The sequence below is a fragment of the Apodemus sylvaticus genome, chromosome 2 (genome assembly GCF_947179515.1).
Source record: "Apodemus sylvaticus chromosome 2, mApoSyl1.1, whole genome shotgun sequence".
NCBI lineage: Eukaryota > Metazoa > Chordata > Mammalia > Rodentia > Muridae > Apodemus > Apodemus sylvaticus.
In genome coordinates this window covers 157,467,208-157,489,025 of record NC_067473.1, presented here as the reverse complement: position 1 = coordinate 157,489,025, position 21,818 = coordinate 157,467,208, and the positions used below count along the sequence as shown (strand labels likewise).

At 37.6% G+C, this 21,818-nt stretch overlaps 1 pseudogene; it reads left to right on the top strand.

Moving 5' to 3' along the window:
• Positions 1 to 21,818, top strand: part of LOC127678097 (vomeronasal type-2 receptor 26-like) — a 73,745-nt pseudogene that overhangs the window by 48,927 nt on the left and 3,000 nt on the right.

Genomic DNA, 21,818 nt, shown 5'->3' with positions numbered 1-21,818 from the left:
TCCAAAGGATAAAAGGTGGAAAACACCAATACAAGGAGGAAAACTACACTCTGGAAAAAGTAAGATAGTAAACTTCTTTCATCAAGCCAAAAGAAGATGACCACTCAAATATAAAAAGAACATAGAAAAACAGGAAGTAATAATCACTATTTTTTAATATCTCTTAACATCAATGAACTCAATTTCCCAATAAAAAGACGTAGACTAACAGTCTTAACACATAAACAGGACCCTACATTTTGCTGCTTACATGAAAGACACCTCAGGGCCAAAGACAAACACTACCTCAGAGTAAAAGGCTGGAAAACAATTTTACAAGCCAATGGTCTCAGGAAACAAGCCAGAGTAGCCATTCTAATATTAGATAAAATTGACTTTCAACCTAAAGTCATCAAAAGAGGCAGGGAAGGACATTTCCTCCTGTCAAAGGAAAAATCCGCCAAGAAAAACTCTCCATTCTGAACATCTATGCTCCAAATGCAAGGGTACCCTCATTTGTCAAAGGAACTTTACTAAAGGTCAAAGCACACATTGTTTCTACCACAATAATTATGGGTGACTTCAATGCTCCACTCTCCCCAAAGGACAGATCAAGAAAAGAGAAACTAAACAGGGACACAGTGAAACTAATCGAAACATTGGACCAATTGGCTTTAACACACACACACACACACACACACACACACACATATATATAATTTCAATCTAAAACAAAAGAATATACCTTTTTCTCAGAACCTCACGGTACCTTCTCCAAAATTGACCATATAATTGTTCATAAGACATACCTAAACAAATATAAAAGGATCAAAATAATCCCATGTCTCCTATCAGATCACTATGGAATAAGAGTAGTCTTCAATAGCAACAAAAACATCAGAAAGCCCACATACCCATGGAGGCTGACCAACACTCTACTCAATGATAACTTGACCAAAGAAGAAATAATGAAAGAAATCAAAGACTTTTTAGAATTTAATGAAAATGAAGGTACAACATACCCAAATTTATGGGACACAATGAAAGCAGTGCTAAGAGGAAAACTTATAGCTCTGAATGCCTGCTAAAAGAAACTGGAGAGAGCATACATTAGCAATACATTAGCAGCTGAACAGCACACCTGAAAGCCCTGGAACAAAAAGAAGCTAGTTCACCCAGGAGGAGTAGAAGACAGGAAATTATCAAACTCAGGGCTGAAATCAATCAAGTGGAAGCAAAAAGAACCATCCAAAGAATCAACAAAACCAGGAGCTCTTCATTGAGAAAATTAACAAGATAGATAAACCCTTAGCCAGACTAACCAAAGGGCACAAAGACAGCATCCGAATTAACAAAATTAGAAATGAAAAAGGAGATAATAACAACAGAAAGTGAGGAAATTAAAAAAAAAATCCTCAGATCCTACCTCAAAAGTATATACTCAACACAACTTGTAAATCTGGAGGAAATACTTAATTTCCTAGACAGATACCAAATACCAAAATTAAATCAGGATCAAATAGATCAACTAAAAACAGTTCCATAACCCCTAAAGAAATAAACGGAGTCATAGAAAGTCTTCCAACGAAAAAAAGCACAGGATCTGATGGTTTTAATGCAGAATTCTATTAGACCCTCAAAGAAGATATAACACCAATACTCTTCAAATTATTCCACAAAATAGAAACAGAAAGAACACTACCCAACTTGTTCTATGAAGCCACAATTAAGTTCATCTCAAAACCACAGAAAGATCCAACAAAGAAGGAAAACTACAGGCCAATATCCCTTATGAATATCAATGCAAAAATACTCAATAAAATTCTTGCCAATCAAATGCAAGAACACATCAAAACGATTTTTCACTATGATCAAGTAGGCTTCATCCCAGGGTTGCAGGGATAGTTCAATATACGGAAATACATCAATGTGATCCACTACATAAACAAACTCGAAGAAAAAAAATACATGGTCATTTCATAAGATGTTGAAAAGGCATTTGACAAAATTCAGCATCCTTTCATGCTAAAAGTCTTGGAAAGGACAGTAATTCAAGGCCCATATTTAAACATAGTAAAAGCAATATACAGCAAACCGGTATAAAACATCAAACTAAATGGAGAGAAACTTGAAGCATCCCACTAAAATCAGGGACTAGACAAGGCTGAACCCTCTCTCCATATCTTTTTAACAGAGTATTTGAAGTTCTTGCTAGAGCAATTAGACAACATAAGGAGGTTAAAGGGATACAAATTGGAAAGGAAGAAGTCAAACCATGACTATTTGCAGATGATATGATAGTATACTTACACAACCCAAAAAACTGCACCAGAGAACTCCTACAGCTGATTAGTTCAGCAAAGTGGCTGGTTATAAAATCAACTCAAGCCAATCAGTAGCCTTCATATACTCAAAGAATAAGCAGGCTAAGAAAGAATTTATGGAAATGACACACTTCACAATAGCCACAAACAATATAAAGTATTTTGGGGTGACTCTAACAAAGCAATTGAAAGATCTGAATGAAATGAACTTCATGTCTGTGAAGAAGGAAATTGAAGACCAAGAAAATGGACAAATCTTCCACTCTCGTTGCAGGAGATTGGCAGGATTAATATAGTAAAAATGACCATCTTTTTTTGGCCAATCTACAGATCTACAGACTCAATGCAATCCCCATCAAAATCTCAACTAATTTCTTCATCGAGTTAAAAAGAGCAATTCCCAAATTCATGTGGAATAACAAAAAAACAAGCATAGCAAAAACTATTCTCAACAGTAAAAGAACTACCCAGGGAATCTGGATACAGGACCTCAAGCAGTACTATAGAGCAATATTGTTAAAAAGTGCATTGTATTGGTACAGTGACAGCCACGTAGATCATTGGCATAGGATTGAAGACCCAGAAATGAACCCACACATCTATGGTCACTTGATCTTTGACAAAGGACCTGAAACTTTCCAGTGGAAAAAAGATAGCCTTTTCAACAGATGGTGCTGGCTCAATAGGACATCATCTTGCAGAAGAATGCAAATTGATCCATTCTTATCTCCTTGTACTAAGCTCAACTCCAAGTGGATCAAGGACCTCCACATATAATAAGATACACTGAAACTAATAGAAAAGAAACTGGGGAATACTCTCAGGAACATGGGCACAGGGGAAAAGTTCCTGAATAGAACACCAAGAGTTATGTTCTAGACTGATTTCCAGAGTGGTTGTACCAATTTGCAACCCCACCAGCAGTGGAGGAGTGTTCCTCTTTCTCCACACCCTCTCCAGCACCTGCTGTCTCCTGAATTTTTAATCTTAGCCATTCTGACTGGAATAAGGTGAAATCTCAGGGTTGTTTTGATTTGCATTTCCCTAATGACTAATGAAGTTGAGCATTTTTTAAGATGCTTCTCCGCCATCCGAAGTCCTTCAGGTGAGAATTCTTTGTTTAACTCTGTACCCCATTTTTATTAGGGTTGTTTGGTTTTCTGGAGTCTCACTTCTTGAGTTCTTTATATATATTGGATATTAGCCCTCTATCTGATGTAGGATTGGTGAAGAACTTTTCCCAATTTCTTGGTTGCCGATTTATCCTCTTGATGGTGTCCTTTGCCTTACAGAAACTTTGTAATTTTATGAGGTCCCATTTGTCAATTCTTGATCTTAGAGCATACGCTATTGGTGTTCTGTTCAGAAACATTCTCCCTGTACCGATGTCCTGAAGGGTCTTCCCCAGTTACTTTTCTATTAGCTTCAGAGTGTCTGGCTTTGTGTGGAGGTCCTTGATCCATTTGGATTTGAGCTTAGTACAAGGAGACAAGGATGGATCAATTCGCATTCATCTGCATGCTGACCTCCAGTTGAACCAGCACCATTTGTTGAAAAGGCTATTTTTTTTCCATTGGATGTTTTCAGCCTCATGCAGTTTTTAACACTATTGCTCTGTAGTATTGCTTGAGGTCAGGGATACTGATTCCCCCAGAATTTCTTTTGAGGCTGAGAACAGTTTTAGCTATCCTGTGTTTTTTGTTATTCCAGATGAATTTGATAATTGCTCTTTCTAACTCCGTGAAGAATTGAGTTGGTATTTTGATGGGTATTGCATTGAATCTGTATATTGCTTTTGGCAAAATGGCCATTTTAACTATATTGATTCTACTGATCCATGAGCATGGGAGGTTTTCCCATTTTTTGAGGACTTTTTCCATTTTCTTCTTCACTACTGGGCATATACCCAGAGGATTCCCCACCATATAATAAGGATACATGCTCTACTATGTTCATAGCAGCCCTATTTGTAATTGCCAGATGCTGGAAAAAACCGAGGTATCCCCCAACAGAAGAGTGCATGCAAAAAATGTGGTATATATGCACAATGGAGTACTATTCATCCATTAGAAACAATGAATTCATAAAATTCTTAGGCAAATGGATGGAGCTAGGGACCATCATACTAAGTGAGGTAACCCTGACTCAAAAGGTGAATCAAGGTATGCACGCACTAATAAGTGGATATTAACCTAGAAAACTGGAATACCCAAAACATAATCCACACATCAAATGAGGTACAAGAAGAAAGGAGGAGTGGCCCCTTGTTCTGGAAAGACTCAGTGAAGCAGTGTTTGGCCAAACCAGAACGGGGAATTTGGAAGGGGTGGGTGGGAGGACAGGGGGAGTGAAGGGGGCTTACGGGACTTTCGGGGAGTGGGGGTAGAAAAGGGGAAATCATTTGAAATGTAAATAAAAATATATCGAATAAAAAAATAGAATTGACAAATGGGACCTCATAAAAATACAAAGTTTCTGTAAGGCGAATAACACTGTCAAGTAGACAAAACGGCAACCAACAAATTGGGAAAGGATCTTCACCAACCCTACATCTAACAGAGGGCTAATATCCAATATGTACTGCGAACTGAAGAAGTTAGACGCCAGAGAAACAAATAACCCCATTAAAAATGGGGTACAGAGCTAAACAAAGAATTTTCACATGAAGAACTTCAAATGGATGAGAAGTACCTTAAAATATGTTCAACATCATTAGTCATTAGGGAAATGCAAATCAAAACAACCCAGAGATTTCACCTTACACTAGTTAGTATGGCTAAGATTAAAAGTTCAGGAGACAGTAGGCATTGGCCAGAATGTGGAGAAAGAGGAACACTCCTCCACTGCTGTTGGCAATGAAATTTGGTACAACCACTCTGGAAATCAGTCTGGCTGTTCCTTAGAAAACTTGGCATAACACCTCCTGAGGACCCTGCAATACCACTCCTGGGCATATACCCAGTGAATTCCCTGGTATGCAATAAGTACACATGCTCCACTATGTTCATAGCAGCCCTGATTATATTAGCCAGAAGCTGGGATGAACCCAGATGTCCCTCAATGGAGGTATGGATTCAGAAAATGTGGTATATTTACAGAATGGATTACTACTCAGCAATAAAAAACAATGAATTCATGAAATTATTAGGCAAATGGTTGGATCTGGAAAAAATCATCTTAAGTGAGGTAACCCAATCAGAAAAGAACACACATGGAATACAGTCATAGATAAGTGGATATTAGCTCAGAAGCTCTGAATATCCAAGACACAATTCACGTATCAAATGATGCACAAGAAGAAGGAAGGAGAAGTCCCATATCATAAAAAGGCTTATTCCAGCATTGTAAGGGAGTACCAGGACAGAGAAGTAGGAGGGGGCTAATGGGAGAATGGGGGAAAGGAAGAGGGCTTAGGGAACTTATTGGGAGGGGGGAACCAGGAAAAGGAAAATCATTTGGAACATAGAATATAGAAAATAAAAAATTATAATAAAAAGAAATAAAAATAAAAAAAGAAATAAACCCTCACAAATATGGACACATGAGTTTTGATTAAAAAAATGTCAAAACCATACAATGGAAAAAAAAGCATCTTGAGCAAATGCTCTAACTTAATATTTCCATGTTGAGGATGAAAATAGATCCAGGTTTATCATGCTTCAGAAATCTCAAGTTCAAGTGAATGAAGGATCTTCACATAAAACTGGGTAAATGAAATTTGATAGAAGTGACATACCCTTAAAGCAATGGTACAGTAGAAAATTTTCCGAGTAGAACACTAATGGCTCTCACTCTAAGATCACCAAATGACTATTATAAAGAAGGTTGCTATGAATATAGTGGAACATGTGTCTTTATTACCCATTGCAGTGTATTCTGGGTATATGCCCCGAAGTGGTATAGCTGGATCTTTGGGTAGTACCTTGTTTAATTTTGGGGGGAATTACCTAACTGATTTCCAGAGCAGTCTTTCCAGCTTGCAATCCCTGATATTCTAACTCACACCAGTCAGAATGACTAAGATCAAAAACTGGTGTGATTTAGAATATCAGAGTTGTTTTGATTTGCATTTCCCAGATGATGATTAACATTTCATTAGGTACTTTTTAGCCATTCCTAATTTCTCAGTTGAGAATTCTTTGTTATGCTTCTTACCCCATTTTTAATAGGGTAAGTTTGTTCTCTGGGGTCTAACTTCTTGGATTCTTTATATATACGGAATATTAGGCCTGGATCTGAGTTAGCATTGGTATAGATCTTTTCGAGTTATGTTGGTTGCTGTTTTGCCCTATTGACAGTGTCATTTGCCTTACAGAAGCTTTGTGATTTTTTGAGGTCCCATTTGTTAGTTCTTGATTTTAGAGCACAAGCTATTGGTATTCTGTTCAAGAAATTTACCCCTGTTCCCATGTGTTCAAAGCTCTTCGCCAATTTCTATATTCATAGCAGATTTATTTATAATAATCAGAACCTGGAAAGAATCCAGATGTCCCTCAACAGAGAAATAGATACAGAAACTATAGTTCATTTACACAATGAAAAACTACTCAGCTACTAAAAACAATGAATTCACAATGAAATACTACTCACTTATTAAAAACATTGAATCCATGAAATTCTTAGGCAAATGGATGGAAATAGAAATATCATCCTGAGTGAGGTAACCCAATCAAAAAATAACACCCATGTTATACACTCACTTATAAGTGTACATTAGCCCAGGAGTGCAGAATTCCCAAGATACAAATCACAGACCAAATGAGGCTCAAGAAGAAGGAAGAACAAATTATGGATACTTTGGTCCTTCTTAGAAGGGGAACCCATGTCTCATCTCAACCCATGGGATGAGACATGCCCAGTGTGTTGTAGATATTAGCTATAAAATGCAAGTACCATGCTATACTTGTTGGCATCAGAAGCTGTTTACAATTAGCCTCAGAATCAGTTGTTATTGACTGGGTTGTGTCTGTTACCATGGCAACTGCCACATATTTCCTGTGCACTATTCACCCCCATCATGGGTGCATGGTAGTCTGCACCTATACCTGGCATCTATGTCACAGCCCAAATAAAACACAGAGACTTGCTCTCTTTTTACTCTTCTTTGCTTCTCCCTTTTGGTAAAGAATGGGAATTGTGCTGGCCTGGTGTTCCAACTAAAAATATTTCATAGACTTGAAGAAGCTAAAATGATAAGAAGGTACAAGAAAATATGCATGAGTCTCATTCAGAAATGTGAATAATATAGTCATGAGAGACAGATCATCAAGGAGTATGGGAAGGAGCAGGATGTGGTGGACAATGAGGAAGTTTAGGAACAGGTATGGGGAGTGACAGGAGAGAAGGTTAGATGGCCACAAAACAGCGTGAAAATATGTGACTGATATGGATGAGGTAGTGGTGGGAATGTCCTGGTGGAGACATAGAACTGGTATAAGAAAGGTGCCCAAGAATCAATGGTAGTGAAGTTGGCTTTGATTAACAACACTGAGGATATGGAAACTGAAGAGGCTTCCTATTGTAGCCAGGCAGGATTTCCAATGAAACAATAAAGACACCAACCATCCACAAAATTTTCAACGTTTAATTTAGCCTGTCTACATTAAATTCAGGCATGGGGAATGAAGCAAAGACTGAGGGAATGACCAAACATTAATCATTCCATCTTTACACCCAACCCTTGGGCAAAGACTAATCCCTGACATTGTTAATGATACACTTTTCTGCGTGCAGGGAAGAGTCTAGCAAGGCTATCCTCTAAGAGACATTGCTTCCTAAATTGTGGGTCATTAGTGTCTAAGAAAAGTGTCTGTTTCTCTCTCTTCATTCCACCTTCTTCCCTCCCACTCTCCCTCATTCCCAACATCATTTATTCCCTCCCTCCCTCCCTCTTCTATTGCCACCCTTCCCCTCTTCTGTGTACAGTGCTGGTGTAACTGGCAGTATTCATGTAAAAAGAATGGAAATTGATCCAGTTTTATACCCTTGTAGAAAGCTCAAAAATCACTATTCCTTAATGTCTCTTAACATCAATGGGATCAGTCCCCCAATAAAAACTCATAGACTCACACAAAAATCATAGACTATCATAGACTGGATACATAAACAGATTCCACCATTTTTCTGCCTACAGGAAAAGCCCTTCTGTGTTAAAGACAAACGTTACTGATAGGAGGCATCCTCACTTAGATCTCAATGCCAAGAACTCTCCATACCAGTAGCCATCCTCACCTAGATCTCAATGCCAGGAGATCTTGACATGAGGAGTCAATCTCACTTATATCATCTTGCCAGGAACCATTCTTTTTTTGTTTTTTTTTTTTGTTTTTTTTTTTGTTTGTTTTTCTTTTTCCTTTTACTAAATTTGTTTTTTTTTTAATTTTTTTTAAATTTTTTTATTTTCTATATTCTTTGTTTACATTCCAAATGATTTCCCTTTTCCCGGATCCCCCCTCCCCATATGTCCCATAAACCTTCTTTTCTCCATCCCTTCTCCAATCACCTCCCTCCTTTCTCTGTTTCCTTATATTCCCTTCCAGTGCTAGATCAATCCTTTCCAGGATCAGGACCCTCTCCATACTTCTTCATGGGAGTCATTTGTTATGCAATTTGTGCCTTGGGTATTCATGGCTTCTGGGCTAATTAATATCCACTTATCAGAAATTGCATTCCATGTGTATTCTTTTGGGATTGGATTACCTCACTTAGGATTATATTTTCCAGATCAAACCATTTTCCTAAAAATTTTGTGAATTCATTGTTTCTAATTGATATGAGGAGTCATTCTCACTTATACCTTCTTGCCATGAACCATTCTTATGTAGATCTCAAAACCCCCTCCTTTTGAAGTTCATCTGTGGATAGATTACCATAGCAACTCCTTTCCACTTCACCTCCTCATGACTCACTTTTATCATGCCAAAATTCCAGCAGCAATAACTAGCTTTACCTAGAAATTATGAGAAACTGTTCCTTATACATGATGCCAACTCCTTGAGCTTGTTCCCCCTTTAACTTTCCCAAACCTTGTAAACTTCTCTTTATATTGACTTGTGTAAAATAAAAATTTGACAGCTTGATCAGAATCAGACTTGCTGTTCGTTGTCTCATGTCTCTTGCCCCATCGCCTTCTTCTTAGGTAATTCTAGGAACCCTGTTGACTGTAATGCTGGTCAGTACACTCTGGTGCCCAACAGTGAGGTAAAATGTGAGCGGAAAATCTCCATGGCAACAATGTCTCTCTGCAGGTGAGACCCCCATGGGACAAGAATATATTCAGCCTGTTTTAAGGCTCAAGACACAAGGGACTGGGTTAAGAAAAGGAGATTTTATATACTTCTTTGAGAAGTACTTAGGTCTTAAATATTATGTTGGATAAATTGTCCTGGTTCCCAGAGGAAGGAACCATAGTTAAGAAAACATGGGCTAGAGTAAGTAATTGTTTTAGAGATTACTACGTAACTTTTGGTGGGGGGGGGGGGAGGGGAGAAGTTCCAATTACTGTCTTTAAGTACTAGTCTCTGATTAATGACATTACTCAGAATTTTTCCCACTTCGAGGATCTAGATCTCTGAAAAAGCACTTATCTGGACACTGTCTCTGTGCTCTCTTATCCATCCTGCCTCTGATAGTTATGGTCTCTGTCTATGTCTGCTCATTTCCCTAATTTCTCAAAAAGACCAAAGTCTATCCTTCTTTACTAACTCTGAAATCTAGTCATAATCAGGTGCTGACACTATCTCCTGGGGAGGAAACCAATTTGGAGGAGAAAGCTGCCAGCAGGAGAGCCACTGAAAAAAATGTCTTCTCTTTGCCAAATGATTGCTGAATGGAGCAAGTAGCCCTCTTAAAGGAGCTATGAGACTTAGAGGGACAAATGGACACTCTAACTTCAGGATTTATTGGAAAGACAAATACCTAGAAAAAGCCAGAGCCAAAACAAGCTCCTTGACTTTAAAATTTTAGAAAAAGTAAATTCCACAGTCACAGCCTATGGGCAGACTGCTCCCTTCACTTTGGCACTTAAAATCTTCCACCAAGGGCTGGCTCACACCTGAGGAATTTATCCAGATTTTTTCTATACAATGTCTGTGTGTGTCCACCTAGGCAACCCCTTCCTCATATTCTCTAAACATTTCTCTTCTTATGAACCCAACAGTGGTTAAAAAAACAGGTCGCTTGTGTGAAAATATCAGGAACAACCCATGGATGCCGCTGTGCCTCCCGTCCCTTTTCTGACAGAATTCCCAGAAAAAAAAGAAGATAAGGAGTTCACCTTAAACAAGAGAAAAAACAGATTTTAAAAAAGCAATTTTTCCATGTGCAGGACTTGGTATCAAAAAACGAAAAAATTGTTAAAAGCTATTTCAAAACTTTCCCGGGGAGGAGAGGAAAATGGGAGACTTCCTGTTTCCTCTCCGAATCCTACTGAAGATATCCTTAGTTCTGGTTAAGATATTTGGATCTCTTTGAGACATAACATTCCCTCTCTGTCTGTTGTCTGCCTTTGGTGCAACAAAACCTGTCCATATGTGTGTCAATTTATGTTTGCCTATGGTTTTCATTGGCTGAATGATTGTTGTTTTTATGTTTCATGTTGAAAAGAAAAAAATGGTAAAAAATTGTTATCTGCTGGCAGTCCTGCCAGTCACAGTTTACACAGAGGGGGCTGATTTAAGGTGCCTCACATTCTTAACTAGGAGTCAAACACAGCTGGAGAAAAAAACCTGCTTCTTAAAGGGCCAGCAGTTCTGAGGTAAATGGACTAACAAATATTTCTCCTAAATTTTTTTCTACAACGGTGAAGATTGGGTTCAAAATACTTTCTTCCATTGGGGGAAAATGTATTTGTTTTAAATTTATGAGATTCATGTGATCGCTTCATCTTTATTTCTAATTGGTCTTAAAGGTATAAAAATGTTTTACATGTCTTGACTATAGAGTATAGGCTCTCAAGTTATTGGACATGATTTAAAAAATATAATGATGGTAACAAAAGGTAAGTTTCAAACTGATAATTCAGAGTTAGAGCTATCTTAAGCAGCACGTGACTTGACACAACTGAAGAAAAAGACATCTAAGATATTTCTAAATTGACGTAATGTTTTATGTTGTTCTTATCCTAAAAATTAGACTTATATAAAAATAAGATTTAAAATAATGTCTCTTCAGTAAGTTACACTGTCATGCATTCAAACATACAAGATGCTGGACAAACTTTGCAATGTGAAAGTAATGGGTTTGCCATTAATTTTAGAAGAAAAGATTGTTTAAAACTGTGTTTTGCTTTCAAAAATTGTAGTTATGCTTTAATATTACAGGTTCCTTTAGTTATTTGACCTTCATACAATGGGGTCTGGTTACAGGCTACTCCTTGGAGGATCAGTGTGTGTAGGTCCGGCTTTAGATATAATAGACTCAGATGAGAAGACTTACATCTGAGTTAATGCAAAGCTCAGAGTTGCCTCAGCAGAGGCTTGAGAGATACAGCTTTCTTCTTGCAGGTCTCACTTAGTGAGTTTCTGGCCAAGAGAACATTTTTAACAGATTCATACAGATGTTGTTCAAAATACAGCTCAAACTTAAATCTGTGAAAGGTTAATAAGGCTATGTAGAAATTATGAAGGCATTAAAATTTGGCCTTCCTACTATACACAAAACTATTATAGATTTAAAGGGTTGTTTTTTGCTTTGTGGATCCTGATAATAATAAAAGCATTTACTTCTAACTTTAAAAGAGCATAAGCTAACTTTAAAATCCAATAAAATAATTTCATTAGAAAGTTCTTCCTCAAGAAATGGCTTTCTCTTAACAATGGACTTTTAAAATTTTTAAGAAAATGATTTACAAAAGTGTTAAGGTGATTTTTTTGGCTAAGACACTGCTTTAAGCTTGCCATAAGAGGGTTTAAGCCTCTGATGTTCTCAAGATAGATGCAAAATAAGTATTGAGAGACATAACTTGGAGAAAGCTACCATAAGTTGTTGTCAACAGTTTATGATATACTTCCATTCCTTGACAAAGAGAACATTAATGTAAAACCTCTACAAATAAAGTTTTAACATCTCCAATATTGATTTGGTGTAATAATAAAGTGTTACAAAATAAAATCATAAATATATTTTCAAAAGGAATGGTTTAAGAGCCTGATGAAACATTTGTTCCTTGTTTTAAGTGGCAGTTAAATTAGTTATTGTTAATACTTAATTTATTACATGACAAGCCATTTTTGACAAGATTAATAATTGTTCTCTAAAAGATAAATTGTTAAAAATTTGCCTCCATACAGGTTTTTATATTTTTTATTGATTTATACATGCATCCTATAAAAATGCATCTACTGTGGGAGTAAAGCTCATATAATTAGATCACATGCGTATTCTTTTGAGTGTCCCCTTGCTTCAGCACAGATAATTGAATTGGGTGCTGTAGATGCTCTTTTTTAAAATGTTAAAATTCAATCTTTTCATTTATATATATATATATATCTTATAGCTTACAAATCCTTAAGTTTTTTTTCTAAATTCTAATTCTTAAATTTTAAAATTGTTTATATGAAAAAATTTAATAAGGTTAATTAAAAATATGCATATGACTATTAACAGGTTTTCAAGCTTTCTAGTTATAACTGTTTTAACATAAGAAACAAAAAATTAAAATAAAATTATTCATTACATATGTTGTTTTTCATTACTGAATGTTCCAAATCATATTAAGACAAATATTATAGCTGATTATTATACTCATTATTATAGTCAGTCATTTGAGATGTTTTATTAACAATTTGATATTAGTCATATTACTGAGATCCCTCATAATTCTCAAAGACAAGATATTGTGGAACAGGCCCATAAAAGTTTGCAATAATATTTTCATAAATAAAACAGGGGAAAATTGCATCTCTATATCACAAAAAAATTTAAAAATTTTAATGCCAGGGAACTCTCTGAGTGTGGAGAAGAGGGCATGTTTGTGTTTTTTTTTTTTTTTCTTACAGGATGCTGAAGGAACATGCTAGCTGGCAGAGTATGCTAATGCTGAGACAAAGAATGATGCTGATTATCATTATTGAAAATGGCCACAATCCTCAATACCTTTGGATGCCTCCTACTAAGGCTGACGCTACGGACATCTATAGACTTAACATCCCTCTTTGCATGGCAATTTAATTTAGCTAAAAATTGGACAACTTATAAACAGATTAACGGGGAGATATTGGCTACTGCTGATTGCCCCCCTTCAGGGTGTCAAAAGGTGATATATTTAAATTTTATAGATTTCAAATGTAGATCAGATAGAATGTGGCCTGCCATTTGTTTTCTTTAAGACATCCACAGGATTTATTTTGGGTTTTGGAACCCTTGGGAGAGCCTCTGGACTTCTCCTTGTGGGATCACATCTAAGTAAAACACAATGTTATATCCCCAGCTAGTCTTCTAACACATGATGAGTACTACAAAGCTTCCAATGCCTCTACAAAGGGAGAGTGCACACCTTTACAAATTAAGTTTACCATCTATGCATAATCTCCCAATCTACATTGGCAAATATGCTATGAGTGGGATCTTTTCCTCTATGTACTTGGCTTTGATACAGGTATTATTTTCTCTATTAAGTTCATTAAAGCGCCTTTATATCATGCCCAGCCAGTCCCAATGGGACCTAATCTTGTATAGGTACCTTGTCCTGTTCCTCCTAAAGGAATTGACCAGGGTACCACCTGTGCTCCTTCTCTTAAAGGCACCTTGCTACCTTTTGAATTTCCCCTCCAGTCACCAGTTAAGCCATCAGCCACTACACAGTCTGTACAGACAGCTCCCAGTAAACGTCTTGTACATTTTTTAGTTAGTCAGATTTTTCTCACCTTAAACGAAACTTCCCAAGAACTTGTTGAAGATTGCTGGCTGTGCTACCATTCCCAAGCACCCTTTGCTGAACGAATTACAATTCTTGATGACTCCCCCCACCCCATGCTCGTGATCCACAGTCCAGCTGTTGGCAAAAGGGCACTTGGCCAGGGCTTTCATTAACCCAAATATCTGGCCTGGGACTTTGTGTGATGTCTAGTGTAACAAATGTCCCCTCAGTTTATGCTCACTTGTGTAATGAAACCTATTTTCCCCCTCCTGGAAATTATTTTATTCTCCCCCCAGAGGGAACCTGGTGGGCATGCCTTGATGGCCTTATACCTTAGCTCTCTGCCTCAGTTTTTTAAAATCGAAAGAATGGGTAGAGCCTTGAGTTTTGCATCCTTATAAAGATGACTCCTCGTTTAGTTTATTATCGCTCTGAATAATGTTTTCACTTGTGGGATCAATCCACATCCACTAGGGATTCACTTCTTTGAGCTGCCCTCGCAGAGAACCTATCTCTGCTGTTACTATCTCTGTCCTACTTGATGTTAGAGCTGTTAGAGCTGGGACAGGCATTTCTTCCCTTATTCTTTCCAACTCTAGGTACACAGAGCTAAGTGCCACCATCAATCAAGACGTCCAACACCTTCAGTGGGGGCTAATTGATTTCTCAGACTCCATTGACTTTCAAGCTGAGGTTGTTATCCAAAATAGGTAAGGACTTGATCTCCTGTTCCTCCAACAAGGGAGACTTTGTGCAGCTTTAAAGGAAGAGTGCTGATTTTATGCTAACAAGACAGGAGTTGTAAAAGATAGCATGAAAAGAGTCAGACAAGGACTAGAAAAACTTAGGAGAACAGAAAAAAGTTGGTATAAAAATTACTTGTCCACCCTCCATGTCTCACTACACTTTTGCCCAGTATTCTAGGACCCTTTGTAGGTCTGTTATTGTTATGTTCTTTTGGACAATAGGCTTTTAAATGCCCCAGTGCCCTAATTAAGAAGCAGGCAGATGACTTGGCAGCCAAGCCTTTTCAGGTACATTTCCATCTCTTGGCTATGGAGGATTGAGAGATGGCTACCTAAACCCCCAGGGCAAAACAGCCCAAACAGCACAGTCTAGTGCCTTAACAGAGAGAGCACTCTTGTCACAGCCATTCCCAGAAGGAGCCCCACAAGCTGAAGGCATCAATAACAATTAACTTGCTGGGCAGTTAGTCAATGACAGGCAGCTTCCCAGGGCCATTCCCACCAAACAAAGGAATTCCTGAAGGCTGGAAGAGATGGCCAAACAAGAATGTGACTATGGATGACCAGGTCAATTCCTAAGACAGGCGCTGACCCATTATCTTGGTACCTCATCTGCTTTCATCAATGGCTGTCTGACCTCTGCTCTCTATTATACAGAGAAGGGAGAGATGCCAGGAGCCATCTTCACTTACAACTCAATGCCAAGAACTCTCCATACCAGGAGCGATCTCCACCTAGATCTCAGTGCCAGGAGATCTCGATACCAGGAGTCATTCTCACTTATATCTCTATGCCACGAACCATTCTTACATAGATCTCAAAACCCCCTCCTTTTGAAGTTCATCTGTGGATTGATTACTATAGATACCCCTCCACTTTACCTCCTCATGACTCCCTTTTTCATGCCAAAATTCCAGCAGCATTTACAAGCTTTACCCTGAAATTATGAGAAACTGTTTCTTAGACATGATTCCAACCAATTGAGCTTGTTACCCCTTTAGCCCTCCCAAACCTTATAAGCTTCCCTTTATATTGACTTGTGTAAAATAAAAAAAAAATGACAACTTGATCAGACTCAGACTTGCTGTACGTTGTCTCCTGTCTCTTGTGCCCTCGCCTTCTTCTTAGGTAGTTCCAGGAACCCTGTTGACTGTCCTGTGTGTCAGGACACACTACCTCAGAGTAAAGGGCTGGAAAACAATTTTCCAAGCAAATGGTCACAAGCAACAAGTTTGAGTAGCTATTCTAATATTAGATAAAATCGACTTTCAATCTAATGTCATCAAAACAGACAAGGAAGGACACTTCATATTAATCAAAGGAGAAAACTACAAAGAATAACTGTCAATTCTGAACAACTTTACTCCAAATGCAAGGGCCCCCACATTCATTAAAGAAACTTTACTAAAGCTCAAAGCATATTGCACTTCACACAATAATTGTGCGGTCTTGCAACACTCAACTTTCGTCAATATTCACATCAGGGGAATACAAACTGAACAGAGACACAGTGAAACTAATAGAAGTTGCGGACCAAATGGATTTAACAGATATTTACAGAACATTTCAATATAAGTCAAAATTATATGCTTTTTCTCAGCACCTCATGGTAACTTCTTCAAAACTGATCATATATTTGGGCACATTACAGACCTCAACAGATATGAGAAGATTGAGATAATTCCATGGCTTCTATCAGATAACTAGGGATTAAGGCTGGACTTCAATAGCAACAAAAATAACAGAAATCCCATATACATGGAAGCTGAACAATGATCTACTCAATGATAAATTGGTCAAAGAAGAAATAAGGAAAGAACTCAAATACTTTTTAGAATTTAATGAAAATAAATGAACAAAACACCCAAACTTAAGGGACACAATGAAAGTGGTACAAAGAGGAAAACTCATAGCCCTGAATGCTTCCAAAAAGAAACTGGAGAGAGAATACACTAGCAGCTTAACTGCACACCTGAAATCTCTGGAACAAAAAGAAGCTAATTCACCCAGGAGGAGTAGAAGGCAGGAAATCATCAAACTCAGGGCAGAAATCAATCAAGTGGAAACCAAAAGAACTACGGAAAAAATCTATAGAACCAGGAGCTGGTTCTTTGAGAAAATCAATGAGATAGTTAAGTCCTTAGTCATACTAACCAGAGGGCATAGAGACAGTATCCAAAATATCAAAATCAGAAATTAAAAGGGAAATTAACAACAGAAACTGAGGAAATTCAAAAAAATTAGAAGATCCTGCTACAAAAGTCTATACTCAACACAACAACCAAATCTGTATTAAATGGGCAATTTTTTAGAGAGATACCAAATACTAAAGTTAAATGATGATCACATAGACCATTTAAACTCTCACATAACTCCTAAAGAAATAGAAGCAGTCACTGAAAAAAAAACCCAAAAAACATCATAGGACCAGATGGTTATAGTGCAGAATTCTATCAGACCTTCACCATTCTGAAAATCAGTTTGTCAGATTCTCAGAAAATTGGGAATAATGCTATCAGAGGACCAAGCAATACCAATCCTGGGCTTATATTGAGAGTTTTCTCCATGTAATAAGGACACATGCACACCTATGTTCATAGCAGCCTTATTTATAATAGCCAGAAGCTGCAAAGAACCAGATGTTACTCGACATATGAATGAATAAAGAAATTGCGATACATATACACAATGGAATACTGCTGAGCTATTAAAACATTGAATTCATGAAATTCTTAAGCAAATGTATGGAACTAGAAAATATCATCCTGAGTGAGGTAACACAGACACAAAAGAATACACCTGATTTGCACTCATGGATAACTGGATATTTTCCCAGAAGCCTGGAATATCCATGATATAATTCACTGACCAAATGAAGCTCAAGAAGAAGGAAGTATGGATACACTTATCCTCCTAGAAGTGGGAATAGAATACCCTCAAGAGGAGATACAGAGACAAAGTGTGGAGGAGAGGCTGAGCAAAAGGCCTTCCAGAGACTGCTCTTCCTAGGTATCCATTTCATATACAGTTACAATGCCCAGATACCATTGTGTATGCCAACAAGTGCGTGCTGACAGGAGGCTGAAATAGATATCATTTCGGAGGCTCGGCCAGTGCATGACAAATACAGAGGGGGACACTCTCAGTCAATCATTGAACTGAGCAGAGGATCCTCAATTGAACAGCTAGAGAAAGGACCCAAGGAGCTGAGAGGAGTTTGCAGCGCCATAGGAGGAGCAACTATTTGAAACACCCTGTACTTCCCAGAGCTCCCAAGGACTAAACTACCAACAAAATAGTAGATATAGTGGGGCATATTGATCCAGATGAATATGCAGCAAATTATAGCTTTGTCGAACATCAAAGGGAGGAGAGGTCCTTCTTCCTGAGAATGCTAGACACCAGAGTATAGGGGAATGCCATGATAGATAGATAAGCACATCTAGGATGATTGCAGTTCAGGGGAGAGGGGATGTGTTAAGAGATGATTTTTGGGGAGAGGGCGAACAGTGAAGGGGAACAACATCTGAAATAAAAATAAAGAATTTTTCTAATAAAAAAGATATATTATAGAGCTGTAGTCCCCAAAACAGTATGACCCTGGCATAAAAATAGGTGTGGAAATCAATGGAACATAATAGAAGATCCAAATATGGGCAGATAGAACTATAGGTATATGATGTCTGCCAGATACATAAACAGTACTTACTGGCAAAAATACAGTTGTCTATCAACTGGTTTGAAGAAAACAGAATATCCATGTGCAGAAGAAATAAGCTTTCAATCTGCAAACATCAATTCCAAATGGATCAGAGACCACAACATAAGACCTGGCACTTGCACATTGCTACAGGAGAAACTAAGTTAAATTCCCAGATATAGGCTGCTGTTCAAGGTTGTGTTCATATTTCTGGACCCAGGCAATATCCTTTAGAGTTTTGGTTTCCCAGTCCTTTATATCTAATGCTTCAAGTTTTCAGTGAGGGAAACTGTATTTTCACCACTAGATATAAATCCCATGAATCTGTGAGGACATATTGCTGTCATGTGAAGCTGAGAGTGTCATCATAAAACACTTGAAACCTGTCCCAGGATTTCCCTGTTTGCTGTAACAGGTTACATTGTTTTCCTACTAATGTATTTAAAAATGCCTTGATTTGATTGTAGGTTTGGTTTTTTTTCTCCTTGATGTACTAATTTTCATTTGATTACTTCCATGTAGGAAGTAAGCAATTATCTGAGGACAAATTGAATTCATGTATAAAAAGGGGGTAGATTTAAGAGAAAGCCATACACGAATGTATTTATTTTCATAAAATACAAAGTTATTCAGAAATAAAGAAATGAAAATCTGTGTTTTACGCTGTCCAAAATAGAGTTAGATTGGGGGATTAAGATTTTTTTCTTTTCTAAATTCTACTAATTCTTAAATTTTACATTTATTTATACAAATATGATTTAAAAAGGTTACCAAACATATGAAAGATCTGTATGACAAGAACTTCAAGACACTGAAGAAGGAATTGGAAGAAGACCTCAAAAAATGGGAAAACCTCCCATGCTCATGGATCGGTAGAATCAATATAGTTAAAATGGCCATTTTGCCAAAAGCAATATACAGATTCAATGCAATACCCATCAAAATTCCAACTCAATTCTTCACAGAGTTAGAAAGAGCAATCCTCAAATTCATCCGGAATAACAAAAAACCCAGGATAGCTAAAACTATTCTCAGCCTCAAAAGAAATTCTGGGGGAATCAGTATCCCTGACCTCAAGCAATACTACAGAGCAATAGTGTTACAAACTGCATGGTATTGGTCCAGTGATAGGCAGGAGGATCAATGGAACAGAATTGAAGATCCAGAAATGAACCCACACACCTATGGCCACTTGATCCTCAACAAAGAGGCTGAAAACATCCAATGGAAAAAAGATAGCCTTTTCAACAAATGGTGCTGGTTCAAATGGAGGTCAGCATGAGGAAGAATGTGAATTGATCCATCCTTGTCTCCTTGTACTAAGCTCAAATCCAAATGGATCAAGCACCTCCACATAAAGCCAGACACTCTGAAGCTAATAGAAAAGAAACCGGGGAAGACCCTTGAGGACATCGGTACAGGGAAAAAGTTTCAGAAGAGAACACCAATAGCATATGCTCTAAGATCAAGAATTGACAAATGGGACCTCATAAAATTACAAAGTTTCTGTAAGGCAAAGGACACCATCAAGAGGACAAATCGGCAACCAACAAGTTGGGAAAAGATCTTCACTAATCCTACATCAGATGGAGGGCTAATATCCAATATATATAAAGAACTCAAGAAGTTAGACTCCAGAAAACAAAACAACCCTATTAAAAATGGGGTACAGAGTTAAACAAAGAATTCTCACCTGAAGAAATTCGGATGGCGGAGAATCATCTTAAAAAATGCTCAACCTCATTAGTCATTAGGGAAATGCAAATCAAAACTACCCTGAGATTTCATCTTACACCAGTCAGAATGGCTAAGATTAAAAATTCAGGAGACAGCAGGTGTTGGAGAGGGTGTGGAGAAAGAGGAACACTCCTCCACTGCTGGTGCGGTTGCAAATTGGTACAACCACTCTGGAAATCAGTCTGGCGATTCCTCTGAAAACTGGGCACCTCACTTCCAGAAGATCCTGCTATACCACTCCTGGGCATATACCCAGAGGATTCCCCACGATGTAATAAGGATACATGTTCTAATATGTTCACAGCAGCCCTATTTATAATTGCCAGATTCTGGAAAGAACCCAGGTATCTCTCAACAGAAGAATTGATGCAAAAAAATGTGGTATATCTACACAATGGAGTACTATTCAGCCATTAGAAACAATGAATTCATCAAAGTTATGGAATTACTCATTGCTTTCTCTCTCCTGATTGTCCTCATTGAAGTCCAGGAACAAATTTCTTGTTTCTCCTTAAGAATACCTGCTTCTCCTGGCTACTACCAAGATGGGCATTTTGTTATTGGAGGACTCCTTTCCCTCAGAGTGACTGCTATAGACAATAGAATTAAATTTGGCTTTAATGATACAATGGCTATAACAGAAGCTGTTATTGTGTAAGTGTTTGACTTCTCTCAATTAAAAAAGTAGAGTTTCAGTATTTCATACATATAAACAAGACATATTGATCTGACTGTAGTCTGCTGTTTCCCTTGCAATGTCTCCTGCCTTCAACTTTATGGGTTCTCTTTGTCTGTCTGTCTTTCTCTCAGTCTCTCTCCAATTTTAACATATTGAGTTCATTTAGACATGCCAGTATTGCAGGAGTATAGGGCATTATCTAGAGTCTAGGCAAGCAACTAGACAAACCTCCTAATAAAACTGACAGAAAAGAAAATATGATCTTTCAAATTTTCCTCCCAGGAATCTCACCAAAAATTATCAGCACATGTTGGCAATGGTTTTTGCTATAGAAAAAAATCAACAAAGAACCAAATATTCTATTCAATATGTCCCTGGGATTCTATTTGTTCAATGATGACTTTTTTGAAACAAAGGCTATGGAAAGTTCTATGGCTTTGCTCTCAGGAGAGAGCTCCCCAATTCCTAACTACAGCTGCAGGCCTGAGAAAACTGATAAGGTGGTTGCAGTGATAGGAGGCATTTCAACAGGAATATCAACTCAGATCTCCAGAGTTCTAAGTCTCTACAATGTCCCACAGGTACACAAAGCATCCTGCTTTCCAGTCTTGAACTTCCTTTGTAGCCCAAGATAGCATTAGAGAGATCCTCATGCCTTTGCTTTCCCACGGCTGGGATTTTAATCATACTCCATCATGCTTGACTAGATATTTATTTTATAAGATTTTATGAGTTATTTTTTAATTTTATTTGTCATTTTATTTATTTACATTTCAAATGTTTTCTCCTTTCTCAG